The sequence below is a fragment of the Siniperca chuatsi genome, linkage group LG18, assembly GCF_020085105.1.
Source record: "Siniperca chuatsi isolate FFG_IHB_CAS linkage group LG18, ASM2008510v1, whole genome shotgun sequence".
Lineage (NCBI taxonomy): Eukaryota > Metazoa > Chordata > Actinopteri > Centrarchiformes > Sinipercidae > Siniperca > Siniperca chuatsi.
The window spans coordinates 6730211-6752663 of record NC_058059.1 but is presented as its reverse complement, the minus strand read 5'-3'; the positions used below and the strand labels follow the sequence as shown (position 1 = coordinate 6752663).

Below are 22453 nucleotides of genomic sequence, written 5' to 3'. Positions count from 1 at the left end.
GTCACATGAAACAGTCACGATAAACGCTGTGAAAGTGGAACGAAAGAAAGGAGCCAAATCAGCAGCTGCAGCAGAGAAGAAGCTGCTGGTGTTTGCAGAGCTCCAGAGCTCCATGTCCAGCAGTTTGTGTATAGTTGCTCTACACAAACTGCACAACAATGCAATCAAATGAAGGACGACGTCATTATAGGTTAGCGTTATTGCATCTCGACATAGTTTTTTTTTTTTTTAAAGCTTGCGTCTACTTTAATGATATTTAATGCACCACCCGGCGAGCATGCTGAGTGACCTAAATCAAACACACCCACAATGTTGCGTGACCAACAGGTGCATGCTGGGGCTAGCTAAAATACTAAATGCTAAAATGCTCATGGTGGATGCTCGGCAGGTGACTTTTACATTTGCGTATGGACTTGTGCCTCCTGTCATAGCCGAGACCGCTGAGCGCTCGCTCCAGTTCCAAACTTTTTGAAAACTTTGAGGAGCGCAGTTGGACCAGAGATGCTGAGTGGACTGGACATTTCCCCCTGAGAACGAGCGAGCAGAGAAGCGGAACCCAGAGCAGATTGAGGAGGACTTCACGCGAAGCCGTTCGGGCAGGTGAGTACAATAACTAACTCGTGAGTGTTGTAACTCACTGTACAGAGGAGACACTGCGCTGGCTTGAGAACGTAGTGTTGTGTTTGTGTGCGCACTATGCGGTGTGTAAAAACGGCGCAGGCTCTCCTTTTGCTTTAACACGTGCGTCTGTGGGCTGTAGCTGCTTTCGAGTTTATATTGTTTAACGTAATGTCTGTGTCGCCTGCCTTGGTGTTGCTTTATTGTGCTGTTAAGGCAGGTTATTTGGCTTGTTGCACCCGCCGCGGTGTCCATGTCTCTTTTTTTTTTTTTTTTTGTAGGTCATTTTTCTGGTTAACTCTAGTAAGGCTACACTGAGGAAGGCGGTTGTGTAATATAATAATTGATAATCAGTTGTATGCACAGGCTGTAGATGTCCATCTGTGGAAAAGGAATGTATTGTTGGTTTGGACATAAGAGCTCTGTGATTCACACACGTGTGGGTGTATAGGTTGACATGTTAATGCATAAACCACTTTTTGTAGCCTAAATATGGTCTTTAATAGTTCTGTCATGTATTATCATATAGGCCTATATCATCATCATCATCATAATATACCACCACCCCCTTTAAAAATGTTAAGTAGTAACATTTACTCAGAGTAGCCTATTTTAACTGACCTACTTTTTACTGTTATGTGAGTAGGCCTACATTTTTACACAAGTGATTTTATTTTACTTGAGTAAAATGTCTTTAAAGTAACAGTACTTTTACTTGAGTGAAATATTCTAGTACACTTTCCATCCCTGACTATATTGTATACAGTACGTGAGACTCAAGAGCCCAAAAACACATGGGTACCCTGAACTATACTCTTAAAAACTATGCTCTTTATGTTCTGCAGAATTAATGAGTGCAGTCATTAATAACTTTTCATTTATACATGAAAACTTTCCCATTCTCTGTATATTTTTTTTTTGTAAAACCTCCAATATGAAGTTGGATTTCTCAAAGGAGACATTTAGTCTTATAGTAGTCATAATTCATGTAGTGTTGCTGCGACAGGGGGCAGCAGAGACCCACTGTGGAGCTTCAGTTTTTTCCTTGGCAGTATTTGTAGTATTCAAATGAGAGAAAGGTAGTACATAAACAGCCTTAATGGCAACACAAAGTTCAGTCTTAAATTGTCTGTTCTCATTGTGCATCATCTCCTTAGAGGAGCTTGACAACCTGATATGATGGCTGATGTTTATTAACCAAAATGAAACTGATCCAGAGCTTGAAATGCCAACTGGCAGGGCCATTACTTTTCTTAATGCTCTTGTCAAATACTAAAAGTGCACGTCTTTCTGGCGTGTGAGCATTTAGAGCTGGTGGTCTGGGAAAGGAAGATCCTGCAAGATCAAATGCAGGCAGACAAGCTTTTTTTTTTTTTTGCCAGGTTAACTGTACAGATGAGGGTGCAGGAGTCAGCTGGCCCTGTCAGTTTCTGCTGTTTCTCAATCAGTAGACAGTAGTAAGAGAGACAGGGAAAACGGACTGATCATGAAGCAGGAAGTGTGATTGAGCCCGACACAGAGAGACCGTAGAGCCGAGGTTTTTACAATGAGATGCAAAAGAGCTTGAAGATGGTGTTCAGAGAGAAAGCCAAGACCTCAGCTGTGCCCCTGCTCCCACTCGCCACACATGTAGCCTATGCACATATGCAGGTCCACCCACACACACAAACACAGTGGGCCAGTGCTGATTTGTGTTAAAAAAAAAACAAACAAACAGCATATTTACAGTAAGTCAACCAGATATACCAGTAATACTTCTTACAGTATATTGAAAGTATATAAACAGCAGAACCATCAAACTCAATATCAGTGGAGAATCATTTTCACAAATTTCCAAAAGTCCTGAATTGGCCATTATACAAAATACCTCAGCTGAGAACGCTAACATTGTGACTGTTCAATATAATCTACAAACTAACTAAGTCAAGCTCAGTAATGAATTTGGTTATGTTCCTCCAGCTAACTGATAAAAATCAGAGGTGACACCCTGTGAGTGTATGTTGCATTTTAATAGCTAATACAATGCATATTTACATAAAATACTGAATGTCTTTGCACATTAGTACATATTAAAGGTACCTAAAGACCATCTCAACTCTGTTTTTGCAGTTTCCAGAGGGTTCAATCACTGCACAACATTGTTTTTTGATTGATTTACATCCTTGCAGCTCATTTTCCCATGAGTTTATCTATTCTTAGAGTGACTAGCTGAGCCTCTCAGAAAGAAAATATTTTTGCCTGTCAGGTTTGACATGTAGGAGGATTCAGTGATTCACTGATCTCTGACATCGTGTTCGCATGGATGCTTTCCAAACACACAGCACGACTTGCGTCTGATAGCAGAGCTGTGGCATCGTGTTTGGGATGAAAAGGCAAACTGTCACCTCAAGAAATTAAAGTTGTTCTTTTCAATTTACAGTCATTATTTTGGGACCTTATCCACAGCAAATGCATTTGTAAAAATTCCAACATAATCAGGGAGAGAAATCTGCTTAATTCAGCTCTAAATTTGTGCCGTGTTTAATTTGTTCTTGTATCCCACTCAGGGGAAAGGAGTGTTTGTCAGCATGTTTGCTATTGACCAACAAGCAGTTGTCCTATTGCATTTGTCTCTCCTGCTATTGCAGCGTTCTCAGGCTTTCATTGTAGGCTTATTTGTTATTACAAGTTTCTGTCCTTGCTTTTTCACAGTTGAGCCACCATTGTAATGCTCTGCAATGTCGCACAGAGGCCATGTTGCATAACCAATTCTCAACCTCAGAGACAACCTTTGTCTTGATGCAACAAAAGTGGCATTTTTCTCACAGTTCTTGTATATTTTATTACATTTACTTTACAAGGCAAAGTAGTCATGTTTACATTGTTTTTGGATCAGACTTCATTTTCAGTGTATTTGTGCTGCCTGTAATCATCTGATGGCATGTGTATGTGTATGGGAATACGGTGGTCAGGCGTTTCGTGGTTTAAAATGTGTGGGAGGAGATAACTGCTGTTACTGTTTACCATAGTGTTTCCACTTTGGAGGCAACTAAGTGATCCAGAATAACCTGACATTTCAAATACATATGCAGATTGGATGAAAAAGAGTAGCATGAAAAGACAAATGATAGTGGGGGCACCAAAGGAGAACTTTTGTTTCATTATTATATACTTCGTTAAAATTAATTCCATCATAGGACCATCAATGACTTTATTAGCTCATGAAAAATATCTCTCACATTAATTAATTTGTTATAGGTCACCCAGAGGCCGATGAGATAAAGGCTGATTTAGCGAGAGTATAATGCTTTTCAGCTCAAGTTTGCAGATGCAGTGTGTGTGATGACCCTCAGAGCTTTCAGGACAATGTCAGGTCAGATAAACACTCCATTTCTAACCCCAACAACCCTCTATCATCTCCACACAGTGGGGTATTGATTGGTGAAGAAAGTACATTTAATTTCTCTCTCAGCAGGTTGGCTGTGCCCAGTTGTCCTTCAGACCCCTTTTTCTCTGCTTAATGGAATATTCCAGAGAGACACACACATACAGAGAGAGAAAGAGTTGGTAGATGTGTGACTTCAACATGTACACTCCATATTAGGGAAGACTGATTTGATGAGTTCCTGTCATGAAAATCATATGGCAGTAATGCACTTGGGAGTTTTTCCAACCGCTCATTCATTCTGTCATTTGAATATGATTAATCTTTTGTGTAGGATAGTGCTTAGAGTAGATCTGCATTTCTGCATGTAACAAGTAATGTTTTCTCCCCTGCACAATGGAAATGATTTCAAAAGCTCAAGAAAAGTACAAAAGGTACTTATGGTGTTCCGTTCCACAATATGTAATAGTGTCTGTCTGTTCTCTCCTAGACAAAAAGAGAGTGAAAAACATGAAATCAGACACCCGGTGTTAAGTAAAAACATATATTAAGTCAGTGTGTCCTTCGAGCTCGGGTCCTCTACCAGAGGCCTGGGAGCTTGAGGGTTCTGCGCAGTATCTTTGCTGTTCCCAGTACTGCACTCTTCTGGACCGAGATGTCTGGTGTTCTTCCAGGGATCTGCTGTAGCCACTCCTCCAGTTTGGGGGTCACTGCCCCGAGTGCTCCGATGACCATGGGCACCACTGTTGCCTTCACCTTCCAGGCCTTCTCCAGCTCTTCTCTGAGCCCTTGGTACTTCTCTAATTTCTCATGTTCCTTTTTCCTGATGTTGCCATCACTTGGTATCGCCACGTCAACCACAACGGCTTTCCTCTGCTGTTTGTCAACCACCACGATGTCAGGCTGGTTCGCCATTACCATTCTGTCAGTCTGGATCTGGAAGTCCCACAGGATCTTGGCTCGGTCATTCTCTACCACCTTTGGAGGTGTTTCCCACTTTGACCTCGGGGTTTCCAGTCCATACTCAGTGCAGATGTTCCTGTACACTATGCCAGCTACTTGGTTATGGCGCTCCATGTATGCTTTTCCTGCCAGCATCTTACACCCTGCAGTTATGTGCTGGATTGTCTCAGGGGCCTCTTTGCACAGCCTACACCTTGGGTCTTGTCTGGTGTGGTAGATCTGGGCCTCTATTGCTCTGGTGCTCAGGGCCTGCTCCTGTGCAGCCATGATGAGTGCCTCTGTGCTGTCCTTCAATCCAGCCCGCTCTAGCCATTGGTAGGACTTCTTGATATCAGCCACTTCAGTTATGTTCGGTGGTACATCCCATGTAGGGGTTTGTCCTCCCATGATGGTCCTTCCTCCAGCACGTCTTCCTCTGTTCCCCATTGCCTGAGACATTCCCTGAGCACGTCATCTGTTGGGGCCTTATCTTGGATGTACTTGTGGATCTTGGATGTTTCATCCTGGATAGTGGCTCTCACACTCACTAGTCCACGGCCGCCTTCCTTACGGCTAGCGTACAGTCTCAGGGTGCTGGGTACACACACAGATGGGTGACAAATTAAAGGAAAACCCTGAATAAATGAGTGGAAAAACATGCAGTAACAAATACAAATGCACAATAGGTCACTGTGTGGTTTGATGAATATGAAAATGATGTGAATCATATGTTATGGCCTTCATATTCCAGATCTTGACCCAGTTCCCTGTGGGAGATTTTTGAGGTTTAAAGAGTTATTTAAATGAAACCATCTGACAAATGTGGAGGCGAAATCACTCACTATTAACAACTCATGGACATTTGAATTGTGACAAGGGGCCCAAAGAAAACACTGCTTTATTGTAAGGAGGCACAAGCCAAAAAGGTTGGGAACCAGCCGTTTAATCTTTAACAGTGAATTGTAATTTATAAGCTTATGATATGCTTTTTAAAATGTAAAATCTGGAAAGTATCTAGTAACTATATCTGTCAAATAAATGTAGTGGAGTAAAAAGTACAACATTTCCCTATGGAATGGAATGTAATGGACCATAGCATCAAATGGAAATACTCTGGTATATTACCTAAAAGTTCCGTAAGTATAGTACTTTAGTAAATGAACTTAGTTACTCTCCACCATTATGGGGACGTCACCTTCTTACAAAGCTTAACTAGCTACATTCATGAAAAATAGACAGAAAAGTGGCCACAAAAACAGTGATAAGCATGGATAAGATCGACAAAGTTGTGCAAGTTGTTGTAAGTCGACAGAAATAACAACTCTTAAATGGACATATTTCCTTGATTAAAAATGTTAAGTTAATCGCTCTTAGCGACCACTACCGCAGCTTCTGTGTCAACTGAAAATGACACTCAGACGGGAAAGATTCGTCACTACTGGTTGGTTAGGGCAGAACAAAACTGTTGTTGTTTTTGCTCCGGAAGCAAGGGTCATTCATTTTCTATAATGTAACTTAATGTTATAGGAGGCAAGAGAAACCATTAATTGCTGAAAACAAGTGGCATTCACCTTTTTTTAAAATATTTTTGTTCCTGAAGTGACAATTGAGTTTTACATTTTCTGAACTTTTTAGCACTTGACACCTAGTGCCTTTTGGGAGTGTTTGTGAATTTCAAAATACAACTATATGTCTCCTAAAGGGGAACATATCCCCATGTGTCCTTTATTTTTTCCTGGTAACCCCTCTTCTGGGAATTTTACAACCACATCCAGCCTCATTACAAGTAAGGATGACATCATGTGCAGTCCTTCTCTCTCCCTGAAGGCCCAGTGTGGAACAGTGTTGTTAGGATCACTGATAAACACAGGAGAGTTGGTCCCATAGGCCAACCTATAAACATCTGTTTTGATGGAAAGAATCCACTGTGTGACTCAAAGCTGGCAAGTTATGTTGAGCTGTCATATCGGCAAATAAAATAAATGAAAGAATTTGAGGAAACCCAAGGATGCTAATTTTGTCATCACTACAATGACCTAAAAATGACAAATGCACAATTATATTTACACTGTCTGAAGCAATATAAAACATATAAGATATACATCAAAATATAAAATAGCACTAAATATAATATAAAAAATATATACAGACTATCAAATATAATTGAAAAATATCAGTACTATTCTTGACTTGGATTGCATGAAATACTTCCATAGAGGCTGTATGAGCCAATAAACCACCAAGATTAACACTGATTGAAGTTATCGCACATCCTGCTGAGTTCTTGGCAGTCGGGAAGAAAATGTTTGCTGAGTCGATGTGACTTTTAACCAGAATGCCCCCTCGGGTTCAGGACTGGGATTGGAGTGAAAGGTTGTCTATAAAATATGCATGTCGCACCAGGGGCTAGTGGTGGAGTGAGTGTGTATGTGTTTTTTTTTCTGTGTGTGTCTGTGTGATGGGTGGGGTACTAAGGGATTACTTGAGATCCGGAGCGGTGTGGAGGTGTAGTTTAAAATCTACTCACATTCTGTGAGTAGATTTTAAACTACACTATTTATGCTGTGACTGTATGGAATTATAATACAGCCATAATTCAAATGAAAATGCAAATTCACAATAGCATTTTGTACACACACAAAAAAACATGATGTAAAAGCCCTCTTTGCATTTTCATGTTCAAATGCACATTGACTGCAAATATTAAAATGGAAATGTAAAGTCAATCCCACATTTAATATTCTTATCCTCAATGACAGATGTCATAAGTAAGACAGAGACAGTCCAGACGGAATCACAAAATCTTTCTGCTTTCTCTCGTTCTGTCGATCACGCACACGCACACACACACACACACACACACACACACACACACAGAAGTGATGGAGTCTGTTCTGTCATGCAACTTTTAATTCAATTCAATGGGGCTTTATTGGCATGGGAAACAGCTGTTGACATTGCCAAAGCAAGTGTGAAATAAAAACATACATTAATGATATATAGCCAGTAAGGTTCACATAAGACATGCTGCCTGCTGCACGAGTATTGAACTTCATTTCAGTGTTTGCAGTTCAGTGAGCATGGAGCAAGTCTCTTTTAACCACACAGCAACCTCCACAGCAGCTTTTTATTTTGCTTTAGTTAGCATTAGTTCCTAGTTATACCCCTCCGCTTGGTTTTTAAATATGATGAATCCTAATAATGTTCTTGAATTATGACTATGAATCAAAATTTATATTTAAAGAGCTATTAACAGATTTTTTGGCCACGTGGGGGCAGCCGAACAAGCTGTAAACACAACATTGGAAATATTAATATCCTTATAAAGTAATTTCCCCTAAAATTGAATGGACAGCTGTTTGCTAACAACATTTTATTTGCAGCAGACACAGCAACATTAGCATTCATTTGGAATCTGGTGACCTGATGAATGAAAGTCCAATATTCCCTCTCCTTTGAGCTCTGTTTTGGTCACCACCAACTCCTGAAGAAAATATGTGTTTTTATTTGCTAAATGCTCCACTGTGTTCACCATCTAGTTGCTAACTTTGTCTGCCTGCCGTTGGGTACTGGGCAGGTAGTGTACAGTGGTTTTATTGATTGTTAAAAATATTGATCAGTGCAGCTTTAATGTCAAATGGACTTCACAGTTGCAATTTGATATTGGCAGATAATGTGCATGACCCCTGTGTTAACCACTACAATACCGTCAAGAGGTCTGCTTGCCTCTGTGACCCTGAGAGCTATGTTGTCAAGGGCAACAGCTCCTGGGAGCTGGGGTCTCTCAAGGTAAAGTGGTCAGAGGTGAGGGGCCCTTTGGCCCCTATGAATCTGCTTCTACAGTCTGTATCCATGGGGCCAGGTCAGGTTCAGAGCCATTGAAACAACATGGAGCTAATTCCACATGGGCTCAGAATGTGGGGGGCCTTGGCAGATAGATCCCTGGATTAAAACTGACTGATGGGACATAGACATCCTTTCGGAGCTAGCGCAGGATGCTGAGTGATAAACATTTGAGTTCACCTCTACAGAGAACTCGTGCTCTGGAACCAAACTCTCAGATAAGGCTGGACTCTCCTTCATTGGAGTTCCAGGATGAAAGGCACCTGGTGGGTATAGGGATAGTCAGAAGCCCCCATCTGAGTTACACTGCCCTTCATTGTTTCCACATTTATCCTGCTGCATAACAGCATCAAGCCAACTCAACCCTTATACAAGGCAAAAACAGAAAGGACATTGCTGAAATCTCCACTGAAAAGATTCCCTGTAGCTCTACAGAAACGCAGCTGGCATGAAATCTAAATTCAGCTGCTGTAGCAGGTAAAAATATTTGTTTCTGAGTGCTCCATCCTATTTCTATGTCAGGGCATGTACAGTATATAGCTGGTGTGGCCCCAGGGTAAAAGCTTTCAAGAGTTTATCTACTTTTGTGCGTTCTATGCATTCAAGGAGAAATTAAACCATACTGAAAAGAGACAATCCATTTCTAATCGTTATCTTCAGAGGATAATAGCTTATAACGTAAGCTATAATGCACTGTCTGGCTCAGGTGAAGGAAATATTTAATCTAGTTATTTATCAACTTTTTTTTTTTTAATGGCGTAGAAAAAAAGTCCTGCAGCAGCTTGGTAAGATGTTCCATTAATGGACCATTTCTTTCCTGTGTACCAACCAAACCAAAAACAGAAAAAAACTGCTCCCCTGTGGTCTTCAGACACACATTCCTTTTAATAAAACATGGGCATGTAAGTACTCCACTATACAGATGGAATCACTGGATGATGGTTTGGGATAATGTCACCTCTCGCTGCACTGCCAACCCTTTTTGTTGGTTGCTAGGAGACAACACTGTAGTGTCTAAAGGTTTTCAGAGATAGTGTAATGTTCCAGAGCCCTACTTTTTCAGCTAAAGTGTGAGAAACATGTTTGCAAAGATGGAGGAATTTTCGCTGTATCAGTCAAAGGGAGTCTGCCAACAAATGAAAATGTTAATTGCAGGTATAGGCTACTGAAGTATGTGGCAAAAATTGTTTAACTAACGGAGTGGAGTGTTACAGTAGTGTAAACAGCAACTTTCTGTGATATGGCAACGTCATAGATTAGAAATTACACTAGAGAACCTAATGATTACATAAACTGGTTGATCATATACAGGGATTAAAACAAGGCTTGTAAGTTTATCTTTCTTTCTGTCAGTGTTTGATTGTAAAAAAAACTTGTATATCTCCACCAGTGGGGGGCACTAAAGGTCTGTATCAGGTTGACACTCATTTCATTGGCAACTTTTATTGTTCTTTTTCCTCTTGCCTCATTATGTTTCACTTTTCCGTCTATCCATTCAAACTGCGTTCCCACAACAGGAGTGTGGCAGTCTATTGGAGAAGACCCATTTCAAACACCAATTTGGACGAAAGGGGAATTTCCCAGGAGGGTTTTTCTGTGTTCATGAAATCTCCACCCCCTCCCAAGTCCCTGCCCCCCAAGAAATCATATGTGCAAACTATACTGTTGATATTAAGACTGTTTATCCTCTAAGAATTTCTTTAAAGCTTCATTTTGGCCACTTCTCCAAACACCTGTTCAGTGACACTACAAACTTTAGCTAAAAACAGGTGCCTTTTAGGTGAACTGATGGATGCCACAAGAGTTATGGGCAGGAGCATGTGATTGGGATTTAGGGTTTAAGCAGAGGATTAACAATAGTTCTGTTTAAATTACAGATGGTCGGGTAAAAATGTAATGCAGTAGAGAATCTGGACAGCACCATCTCTGCACATAACCATGATGGGATCCATAAGAACATGTCTTTTGGTCTTGATCTCTTGAGAAATGAGAGATTTAATGATGATGTAATGGAGAAGTAAAGTCTTGATCCAGTCTGCTTGATCCAGCTCACTTTTAAAGGGACAGTTCACCCCAAAATCAAAAATACATATTTTTCCTCTTACCTGTAATGCTATCAAGATTGTTTTGGTGTGAGTTGCCGAGTTTAGGAGATATCGGTTGCAGAGAGCAAAGGCCCTGTCTCCTTTTGGTTTTCATCCTATACCTTGGAATGGCTAGCAACGCTCTACCAGGGAGGATCTCAGTCTGCATCCTGGCTAGGGGGGTAAAAGGTCAGAAATATAGGAAGGGGCCAGCTCATGCCTGGCCTTAAAAGTAATTAAAAGAATTTTAAAATCAATCCTAAAATAAACAGGCAGCCAGTGCAAGGATGCTAAAACAGGTAATATGATCACATTAATGAAAGCCGAGCTGCAGCATTTTGGACTAACTGTAGGCGGTGGATTGATTTCTGACTGAGACAGGTTAGGGAGTTAGAGTAGTCGAGGGGGGAGGAGATAAAAACAAAAGATGAGTTTCTCATCTTCAGCTGCAGCTAAAATAAACAAACTTTGGCTATATTTTCAAATGATACAAATATGACTGAACAACTTTCTTTACATGGGGTTTGAAACATAAGTCCTGATTTAAAAACTACACCAATCTATTTCCATTATATTCGAGAGAAGGCAGACATCTCTGCGGCCGATATCTCCAAAACTCGGCAACTCACACCAAAACAATCTAGATAGATAAATAGCACTACAGGTAAGAGAAAAAAAATATATGTATTTTTGATTTTAGGGTGAACAATGCATTTTTGTACTCATACTTTTTTAAATATGGGGTTCTCCCCCATCATTAGTAAACTGATGATTTAATTGGAATTAAAATTGAATTAAACTGGGATTCCAAGCTGCAATTTCTCTTTTAGAATTTAAATGATTCAAATAACACTCAAGCAATGCTTAAAAGTGTAGGTTACAAAGAAATCCTACTGTGATTCACTGTTGCCAACCTCTGTTGAAGCTACTCTGAGGTTCATATGAAACGCTAAGCTTACTGCAATGAAATATTCTTTGACTTCAGACTAGCTATAGCCAGCAATCATGGTTGCATAGCAATGGGAATTATTTAATGTACCTTGTGCAAGAGAAAAACATTCTTTATATGTACGTTTTCCCCACAACACATATATCACAGGCATTGCCTTGCATTGCCACAGATGCAGTGTGAACCATCAGAAGTACAATTTAATATCAGCTCTGTAAACTGACAAACTTGCCTGGAAGGGGGACACAGAGTGAACCAGCACTGTAAGCATTATGGTCACATATCAGCTTCTGAGACTGTCTGATAAACCAGACTGAGAGGAACAAAGTGTGCACCACAAGCACAGTGTAGGGTTAGAAAGACCAGTTATCCTGGTACCAGGTATATTCCGATAGTAAATGTAAGAACTGCAGTTCTGTATCTTTAGTCCTTTGGCCTGCTAAAAAATACATGTTTACCAGCAACAGTTGTCCTAATAGTTTTTGGACAATATGGAGGTCTAGAGACATTAACTATATCAGGCTTATATCAAACCATCCCCAGCCCCATCCTTAATCAGAATCAGAAATACTTTAAGACATCATCTTTGAACTTCAACACCACTGATTTATCGCTTATCTTTGCACCCATCAGATGTGGTATATCCAGGAGTCAACCTTCCTAAGTGGAAATATTGGTTTAACTTTTCCTGGTTGGCAAATTTTTTCCAGCTTCACTGGTGGTGAGAATTGGTGTCAACATAAGAAAGAAAAGACGGTGTAGTCCCTCATTCGTCCAGGAGTGTTCTATCGTAGAAAAGGTTTCAGTCGTAGTCATCTGGACACTGTTTTCAGAATCAAGACGTTTGGCTCCCATCCAATTGAGAATGACTTCCGGATGGGAGCCGAAACGTCTTGATTCTGAAAACAGTGTCCAGATGACTACGACTGAAACCTTTTCTACGATAAGAAAGAAAAGAGGAAAAAATATCAGGCTACCATTCAACTCTAAAAATGTTGCTAAAACCCACTACATTTGGAATCTGTTCTTTTCTTGGCTGTCGGCTGGCATTTTGTTTGAAGAACAACTCTTTCTCCTCTATCTGCTATCTTTCTCATTTATCTCAGTTGAAGAGAAAAAAGAGACATGCCTGCAGCTACAATGAATGAGAAGACTTAGTTTGGTTCATTTTACAGAGACAAGTGCACATTTATAACTAACATGTGTCTTTTATATCCCTTAAAATTGCAATTTATATCCCTTAAAAATGCAAATTGTAACACAACAAAGAGTCTACAGTCATGTTAGCTGCTCTGTGAGGCTGTATTGTACAGCAGTGCTTTGAGCTAAATGCTAACGTCAGCATGCTAACATGCTCACATTGACCATGCTAAAATGCTGATGTTTAGCAGGTATAATGTTTTACTATGTTCACCATCTTAGTTTAGTATGTTAGCATGCTAACATTTGCTAATTAGCACTAAACAAAGTAGTATGATCAGCTGAGGCTGATGGGAATGTCATTAATATTGCAGGTTTTGAGTGATTAATTTTAGGACAGACTGAAATCTGATGGTGCATAATGAAAAGTTAAGGGATCACCAATGTATGGTATAATGTGTCATTGTATCCTGAGTCAGTGTCTGTACCACATTTTATGGCAATCCATCCAATAGTTGTTGAGATATTTGATGGTCAGGGGATCAACAAAGTCATCAGGTTCATCATCTGGGAACCTTAAATGTCTGCACAAAATGTGGTGCCAATCCATCAATTAGATATTTTAAATATGGTATATCTCAATGGACAAGTTAAAACTTGACCAGCTGGTGGCGCTAGGGGATGACCAAACTCAGTAGGATCCATCCTCTGTAGAACATGAATGTCTGTACAAAATTTCATGTTAATGTCTCCAATAGTTGTTTGAAATATTTCAGTCTGGACCAAAGTGGTGGACCGACCTACCAACCAACATTGCCATCCCTAGAGCCACACCGCTAATGTGGCTAAAAACCTGGTGGAAACCTTGATATTGCACCATGCAGCAAGAAGCAACTGGTGAACGCCACATTCAAATACAATACATTTACCATATTTTTTAAAAATATAACTCTGACATAAATCCCTATAATGTCAAAGGATTGCATGTACTGCCAATTCCGATGAGAATCTGTAACACTGACTGCAATGCTATTGCATCCTTTAGCCTGTTTTAGCTCACTGTTTTGGATTGCTTGTTGAGGTCCTACAGTTTTTACAGACCTCCCTTGCCCGTCCCTTATACAACCATGTGCAGCCACTTAAGGATTACAAGCTCACACAATCTGACTGTACACTACCTGCCCAGTGTGAATTGGTGGAAAGCTCGAGTAAACAAGTGGTTGGTGAAGACAGCTAAATGTCTACCAAGCCAGCAAGACCCAGATATTTTTTCTCAGCAGTCGGTGGAAGAAACCAGAACTATAAAGTGAGTGGATACTGGCCTTGTGTTAGTGAGAAAGCGGATTCCAATTGGATGCCCATGTTGCTTCTGTTCCTGTTCAATGTGTGAGTAACTTCAGGAATGTATTTGCATATGTGGTGGCCATAAGAACCTGATAAGTTGGCATATCAAGGCAGTCAATAGCTTAATACAGCTTTAATATTACCACTAAAAGATAAACAAAGGGAGAACTTAACTTCCAATTTTACTATTCCCTGCTATACAACCTCAGTTTCACATACCTGAGTAAGTGTCAAATGTGCCCCTACCACTAACAAAACTAATTTAGAAGTAAGACAAATAGATCAAACAATAAACCAATACCTTTGCATGGTGCAAAATTGTAGTCCTGTCTGTTAGGATTTGATTTGTTTGTGTATCCTTTTTTATTCCAAGGTTTAGTATCTATCTTGAATTTGTTAATATTGGAGTTGACCGACACAGACTGTTAATGTCATCAGCATTATTTGCCAAATGTTTGAGCTGGTACTGTAATATGATTAAAATGAGAATCCTGTCTAAAACATTGAGATGAGACCCAGTGAAACAGATTTTGGAAAAGATAACTGACAGGTCTATTTGGCCTGATTTTGTGATAGGATGGTCGACAAATATCAGAAGAAAACGAGAAAACAGTTTTTCTTATTGGTATTTCTTTTGTATTCTCTGTGAGCACAGGGGTTTTTTCCCCCTCGCAGTTGTGCAACCCACTGTGCTTCCTCTGATGTGATCTCCGTCTGTGGGGACTAGAAGTAGAGCACTACCTTCAGCTGAGAAGGGCTTCGAGTCTCTTGGTATGCCTGGAGGCCCATGTACCTGAGGTGATTTGGGATTTGTTGCAAGAGACTTTGCTGTAGTGGCAACGTATAGGAGGTGAAGAAGTTGCACTGAGCTAATGGCCCATTCATTTTTGATGACAGGATGCTTGTGAATCTGGACTTCGGCCATAGCTGAGGTTTTGTGTGGTCGTCTACAGCCACACTTCCAGGAAGCATAATCCTCAGTGGGCTGAAAAGTCATTTGTTGAAAAAGAGCAATTTGTTTAGTGGTTTTCTGCCTCTCCTGAGTAAAGTCAGCAATTGGAAAAAAGTGTAATGGAAGTCTGCACTGTGCATAAAAGGGAGAGCAGGTAAATTACAAGGCGACAGGTATCAGGATTTTTAATAAGGAATCACTCCCATAAGATTGTTGCCAATTCAAGCCACATAATTGAAAATGTATCAGTTAGATACCATCAAGACACCACCATTCTGGGTATTTTAAGTATAATAGATCACAGTGTTTATACGTTTTTGTGTTAAGCAGCAGCTTGTTTAACATTAGCAAAGAAATAGTGGTGTGAACATATCAATTTCTCTGTTTGGAAGCAACAAAATGCTTATCAAGTGGATTGGAATAATAAATTAAGCTTGATGGAGGAAGTGGACATTTGGTTGACATCACACTTTTGGCACCTTGTGATAACGCTGATGATTTTTTATCTGTTGTAGTTGACCTGCAGGAGATAGACTGCGTTTCCGTCTACCTATTTTTATGCAAATTTTCAGTTTGCACATAAAATATTGGGATTGTGAAAGGGCACAAATTTGGGGAAAAAAGCAGAAATCCTGCAAAAAAGCTTTTACGCTTGGCTGATGTGGAAAAGTTGCTGTATCGATTTTAAAAACTAAATGGAAAGACATTTAGTGAATAAATCATGACCTACATGACTTAAATGTCAAACTTCTTCTCCACTAAAGAGACGAAAAATGGCGGCAGATGAAAACATCAGATCTGTACCATCAGGTTTTCCACATGGTTTCATCGTTTACATCATTTGAGGTTTGACTGGCGCTGTTTTAATTATGTCATTTTGTTGTGTCCTCTTTTTCTGCAATGGTTTAATGGCACCCAACTGGAAAATTAGTGCCACCAACTGTTTATCTCAATGCATTATTTGCATAACAGAAGTGTATGGAAACACGCATGAATTAGCATTTTATTTAGCTGATTTTCTGAAAATTCAGTTTGCGACTATATATCACAAGATGCAAACAACCTGATCTTATTCTACACTTATCTCTTTTATTCGTTCTGTCAATTAATTTAGTTGCAATTGCTGCGTATATAGAGACAAATCACAGCTTAACAAGCAAAGCAGACAACCAAAGAATGACATAAAGAAAATCTTTCGACTATTGAAAACTTTTTTATAGCAACTAGAACCGTAGGCCTTTGAAAATGAAATCAGGATTAATGAATTTTGGATTTGGGTAAATGGGGTTGTCTATAATTAGGAATTGAACAGAGTATTCATTTGAAGAGGAACTAAAATAAAATAAAAATATACATTAAGCATTCTGGTGATTTCTTTCAGCATTTTGATAATATAAATGTTCAAGTTACAATGATCCTTATGACTGTATCAATTTGATTCTCTTAAGTTTCCAAAGGTCTTGCACTAAAAATAGATGCCTCAGAGGGTTGTGAGTAGGAGACAAGACATCCGTCCGTTGGCAGCAGCCAGATGTACCGTACCGTGCGCAACTGAACAAAACTGCAGCTGAATTATTAATGTACATTTGTAAGCTTGGATAGACAGCATGCCTTGCTGTGATCATTCCTTATGTAAGTCAGTTCTGATGTCTTTAACATGCACTTTCATAGATAGTTCATGAGCTATCCTTAATGTATTGCTCGACTTCGTGTGTATGCAATCATGGTATATTTATATTGTCACTCTTGTAGAGGTGTGTACTGGGGGTTGCACAAACCGATGCTGGTTTCATGGCAGAGTGCTGATGAAGGTGATCAGGTGGAGGCCGAACTGTCAAACACAGAAACACTTCACCAGGCTGCATTTGTCATGGTTGTGTCAGAGCACTCAATGCACAGCAGGCGAGAGGGAATCAAGGGCGAGAAGCCATTTTACAGTACAATGACCTGCTGTTTATACACCATTCAGGGGCCGTTCAACTGGAATGTCACTCTGTATTTTGACAAAGATATTGTGGTCCAAAGACTACAGCTCTGAGCATTTATTATAACCTTCGTCCCCACCAATGCCAGCAGCCACTGAACTGAAAGGGAGAACAATAAATCAAAGGCTACTGAGCCTAGAAGTTAGCCAAGTGAACCCATCACACATGTCAGCTGTTACCGTATACTTTATCATAGAACTAGTGCGCAATGGAGATGATGTTAAACCTCAGTTGGTACCTTGAGGATTTGAAAAACATTTGTTGGTAACTTAAACGTAACAATCTTGTTTCAGCTATTTCACTGGCTGGTACAAATATAAGTACAAACTGTGGCTATGTTGCAGATAATCAACTAAAGGGCAGATTGATAAATGTAAACTAAAAACTAAAATAAAAACTAGCCAAGAACTTAAATATCGACTTACGTCTGGTGATATTCTATATTTGTCTTACTGTCAACAAATACCATGAAAAGACCAAAACCAACAATAAATTGAACCTACTAACAAGTAGTAAGTTGTCTGTGTAGCCAAAGCCTGATATAGCTGATTCCCCCGTGCCATAGACATCCATTGCTGTCCAAGAAGTATTAAAAACACTAAAGTGAGCCACAACTTTGCACTAGGTGACATGTTCCTTTATTACTACACACACACACTAGTTTATTTTGAGTCAGTCCCACATACAAAGTCCAGCTGCTGTAAATATTCAGTAGAGCACCAAATGTGTCCAAATAAATCCGCAGCTGGAAATAGTCCCTAACAAATACATGATTTACTCCTTGATTGTAAAGTTTGCTAAAAAACTACAATGCCCAGATGCTTTAGGAAATTATTTAACCTTTTTATAAAAAATTAACTATATATTTGTGAGCCATTTTAAAGATTTATGTCTTCAGTAGGAACCAATGGGCTTGGGATGAGAGAAAAGGTAGAGAAGAAAATATTAAGAGACGGACTAACATATGGTTGAATTTTGTCTTTTCATTGAATTTGTTCAACAAAAAATAAAGGATGTCGCCAGCCTCTTCCTTGATTTCACATTACAAACATACAATGTTTGTGTATTTTGTCTTACATAATTATAGCCACTTTCGTACAAGTTTAATACTATATTATATTAGTTAGACTGCTAAATTAGGATGTACAGTCATACGCACCACAAGCCACACATGCAAGCTAACACAGACTCTACTGTGATTCACTTGTTTTTTTTTAATATTTATTCTTTGTTTTATAAAATTCATCTTGTGATGTTTTATTCTAGATGCACTGATGCGCTGTTAAAGCTAAAGTCTTGTTATGTTTTTATTCCCGGTACACTGGATTCATATGAAACTTTAATGATCTTTGTATGGAAACTGGGTCATTGCAGCAACTATCAATACGAAATGGAATAAGACAAACCGAGAGTACTGAGAATAGTACAAGTAGTAACAGCACTTGAACATACAAATAATATACAGATGTACAAATTGAAGCATATATTCTCGTACACATTCAGCATGACAGAAGATATATCTAATATCCTGTATTTCCTAGTATTTTTAACATCAATGTAAATTATTTCACAGTCAGATTCTGAGATTTGTAGTTTTTCTCTCGTCAGTTTCCTCGTTTAGCAAAGTAATTATCATCAACAATGGTGCAAAAGCTGAGATCTAATTTTCACAGTCACAATCTTCTCCACCTCTGCCACTCTCAGATCTGCATCTGCTGTCAGTCCACCCACATGTTCCACTGCACACTCTATCCATCCCTCTGTTTTGCTTTATTACTTCTCTTCTTTTTTTTATTCTGCTAATCGCTTTCCCTAGGGATACTCAGTCCTGGAGGCCCTTGGGTTCTGCAGATGGACTCAGCTCAACCCTGGGGAAAAGGGGGAAAAAAGGGGTCTCTCTTCTGGGGGTAAAAGAATAATGACACGGCGGACGGGTTGTGCCCTGCGGCCTGAATGTGATGTCCAAATCTATAGTGGACAGTGGAAATGGAGTAGGAACTGCCTGAGTGGACTTCCACAATTCTAACCCACAGTCAGTTCATGTGCACATAGAGCAGTTTGAGAGGACAGATTGGATGGGACATGCTTTGAATACATTGAATGTTCTGTTATAACAATAATGTTGATAATGAAAACACAGAGGCATAATCTTTCAAGGCAAAAACAGGGAGTTCAGTCCCATTTTCATCCCCACACAGAATATGTAGAACCTGTCAGCATGCTTTCCCTTTTGAATTACAAAATGTAAAATAAAATGGAGAACAGGATATTAAGTCAGGGATAATACCCTTGTACGTTCCTTGATTGTAATGGATGATATGGGATAAGAACGACCCCACACAGAAGGGTAGTATCCCGCTTACACCATGGCCACTTGCCAACAAAATGTCATATGTAATCAGATTTGTTCATCACTTATACAGCTAATTTTGATCTCGCTTTTCTGTTTTAAATATCATAATAGAGGTATTAATTATTAATCACTTTGCTGATTCAAATCGTTTCTATCATGTCAGTTCAAAGATGTGTAGTCACTGACTATGCAGTTTGTTTTTTCTATGCTAAGCAATCACATCTGTGTTCAAACCTCAGTACGTTCACTCTGTTGCTAGTTCAAGCTGTTACATTCAGTTCAGTATAACTAGGCCTATACAAGCCAGGCAGTGTTTATAAGGTTAATAGCTCAGTAGCCACTTATTTGCAACAGTTATGACATTATGTTTCTGTGGTTTTCGTGGCCCATTAATAATTTTCAAATGGGGAAATAACATACTGTGTGTCACAACTGAGCTGACAACTGTGCACTCACCAGTGAGGAGCTCCACTGCTAAAAGCTGCTGATTCAGTATAGTCAGTTTACTTTGAAGATGGGTTCCTACATGTACTGAACTCCTCTATCATAAAATATAGGTCCTTGGCCTTAGAACTCCTGCTGTTTTTGTTGATGGGCAACATCTAGCTAACAGGAAGGCTGAGCCAGGAGTTTTAAAATCTTGACCGAGAGAGAAAGAGAAATTTACTGGTTTCTTTATAATCTTGAGAGAACAGCGAATAGCGCTGCCTGCTACACAATGTAATTAAAACTCTTTCCAGTGGAAATATAACGTTACAGTGCTCTCTCCCCCTCCCTCTGTCACAGACACTTGAGACATGTTAGCCTGCTGTCTCTCTTTCCCTCTCTCACTTTTACCTGCTACTCACCTCATCTCTTTATTTTCTGTTCACTTTTGTTTGCATGTCCTCTCCAGTCCTCTCTCCTTTTCACTGCAGCTGTCCCTCAGACCCACAGCTCACAGCAACAACAACAAAACTAAATTGGTCCAAAAATGATCCCCAAGTGGTTAACTGTAGAAAGGTTTTTTGTTGTGTAATTTTAACACATTTAGTAGAAAAAAAATTATGTATAATTATAAATAATTAAATTATAAAATGTTCCTAACAAAATCAGATCAATCAGAATCCAGAATTCTTAGTGACCATGGTATAAATGGCTTAATATGTTCTGCGTGTCTCACACGGATAAAGATAGTAAAAATGTGCTGTTTTTCTCTGAGATGGAGTAATTATTTTTTTTCTTTGTCTTTTAATAACCTTTCATGGAATCTCAAACTGTAAAAGCAGTTACTACAAGTTTAGAAACTAGTAAGCAAATCTACTTACACATCATTACCATTGTTGGTCTGTAAACCTGCATAATTTGTCACACTGTAGAGAAATTAGAGAGCATAAAAAAAATCAACATTACAATTGTTTTTTTAAATTTGCCCAGATTCATTTACTGCACCTCTGAGAGAAAAGTATGCCTTTTACCAGTTAAACATAGCTTTAATACAGCTTGTAATTTCATTTTTCTAGGGAAGCATTATTCATCTTTTCCCCTTATCACTGGAATCTTTCTGTCTCTAGAAGGCTTTATTTGGTTTCAGGATCGCAGAGCTAAGTGCTTCCTCTTTTGTGGGTTCAGACTAGGCCACATGAGTCCTGTCATTCCTATAGTACGTCCAGCTTCTGCTGTTGTACAGTAGTAATGGACACCTACTGGTATACCTACTCCAGTCAGCCCCCACTGGCTGCAGGCCTCATTAAAGCTATGGAGGGCTCAATGGCCTGTCACACCACATCTCTCTGCCCATTTATCTAGGGGTGACCATTGTTGCATGGTTGTGTGTGTCGGTGTGTGAGAGACCCAGGCTGCGTGCTAGGGTATCAGTAGGTCACTGTGTTAGAGATGTTCATTGTCTGTGTCTATTTGCTGCTGTCATTTCACCACAGGCATCTTGTGTCAGATACTACAAGGACTTTGGCATGTCCATTCACACACAAACACATCTTCACAATAAACACTTTTGTCTTTCATCCAGATATATAATAAAGGTAATAAGGATAAGGTATCATTTATTCAGCCCTGTGTGTGCCCCCTTCTCCACATAAACAAAGGCAGGCCATGCTTACAATAGCTGGTAATTTATGCTGTGGATAAATTGTTGGCTTTTTATTTTTTGCATGTTTCCTTTGCAGCTTGTCTGAAGTATCCTTGCACCTTTTGCATTTTTCATCTTATTAGAATTCCCTGCAGGCATAATCCAAGGACGTCCCTGTTCTCCAGGTGGATCATTTCAGCTGTCAGACCACATTTCTGCAGGAAACATTGTAAACAACGCCTGAGGAGAGTGACAGAGAATTGCCTCCATGACACTCAGGAGAAGAATAAAGCATGTCTTGTTGCATCGTATTGAATTTGTAAAACCAAAATGCATAAAGGACATATGCAATGGGTTAGACAGCATGCACTGTTTTATATTTTATGCACATAAATTGTTTAATTGTATCCCATGAGAAAATGAATTGGTCCTTTTTTCACCCATGCATCACACACAAATCTCTCAAACTCCTCTCATCTGATTTCAAAACTATATTGATTGATCTGGACCAGTCCTAAACTCCTTTTAGCCCCTGTAACCCAGTGGAATGATCCATTTTTACTTGAAGCTCTCTATCTTTGCTCTTATTTCTGATGAAGCCTGTAATCCTCCTTCTTAACTCCACCTTGGCCCATGACCTCCAGCCTACCTTGATCTATTATCTAAACCAGGGTTCATATACAGTATATTGCCCACTATACACAAACACACATAAGTGAGGCATTTGCTACTAAAGCTGGAAACTCACTTCACGGGCAGATTGTCGCCCTGATGTGACCTTGATAACTGACTTTGAAAACTGTGGAGTGTC

At 39.5% G+C, this 22453-nt stretch overlaps 1 long non-coding RNA gene across 1 annotated transcript; it reads left to right on the top strand.

Annotated features, from left to right (window-relative positions):
* LOC122866141 lies at positions 1–22049 on the top strand. The gene is made up of 2 exons (XR_006375615.1): positions 1–600; positions 21786–22049. It is a non-coding gene; the product is annotated as an uncharacterized LOC122866141 (long non-coding RNA).
* Positions 22050–22453: the final 404 nt, after the last annotated feature.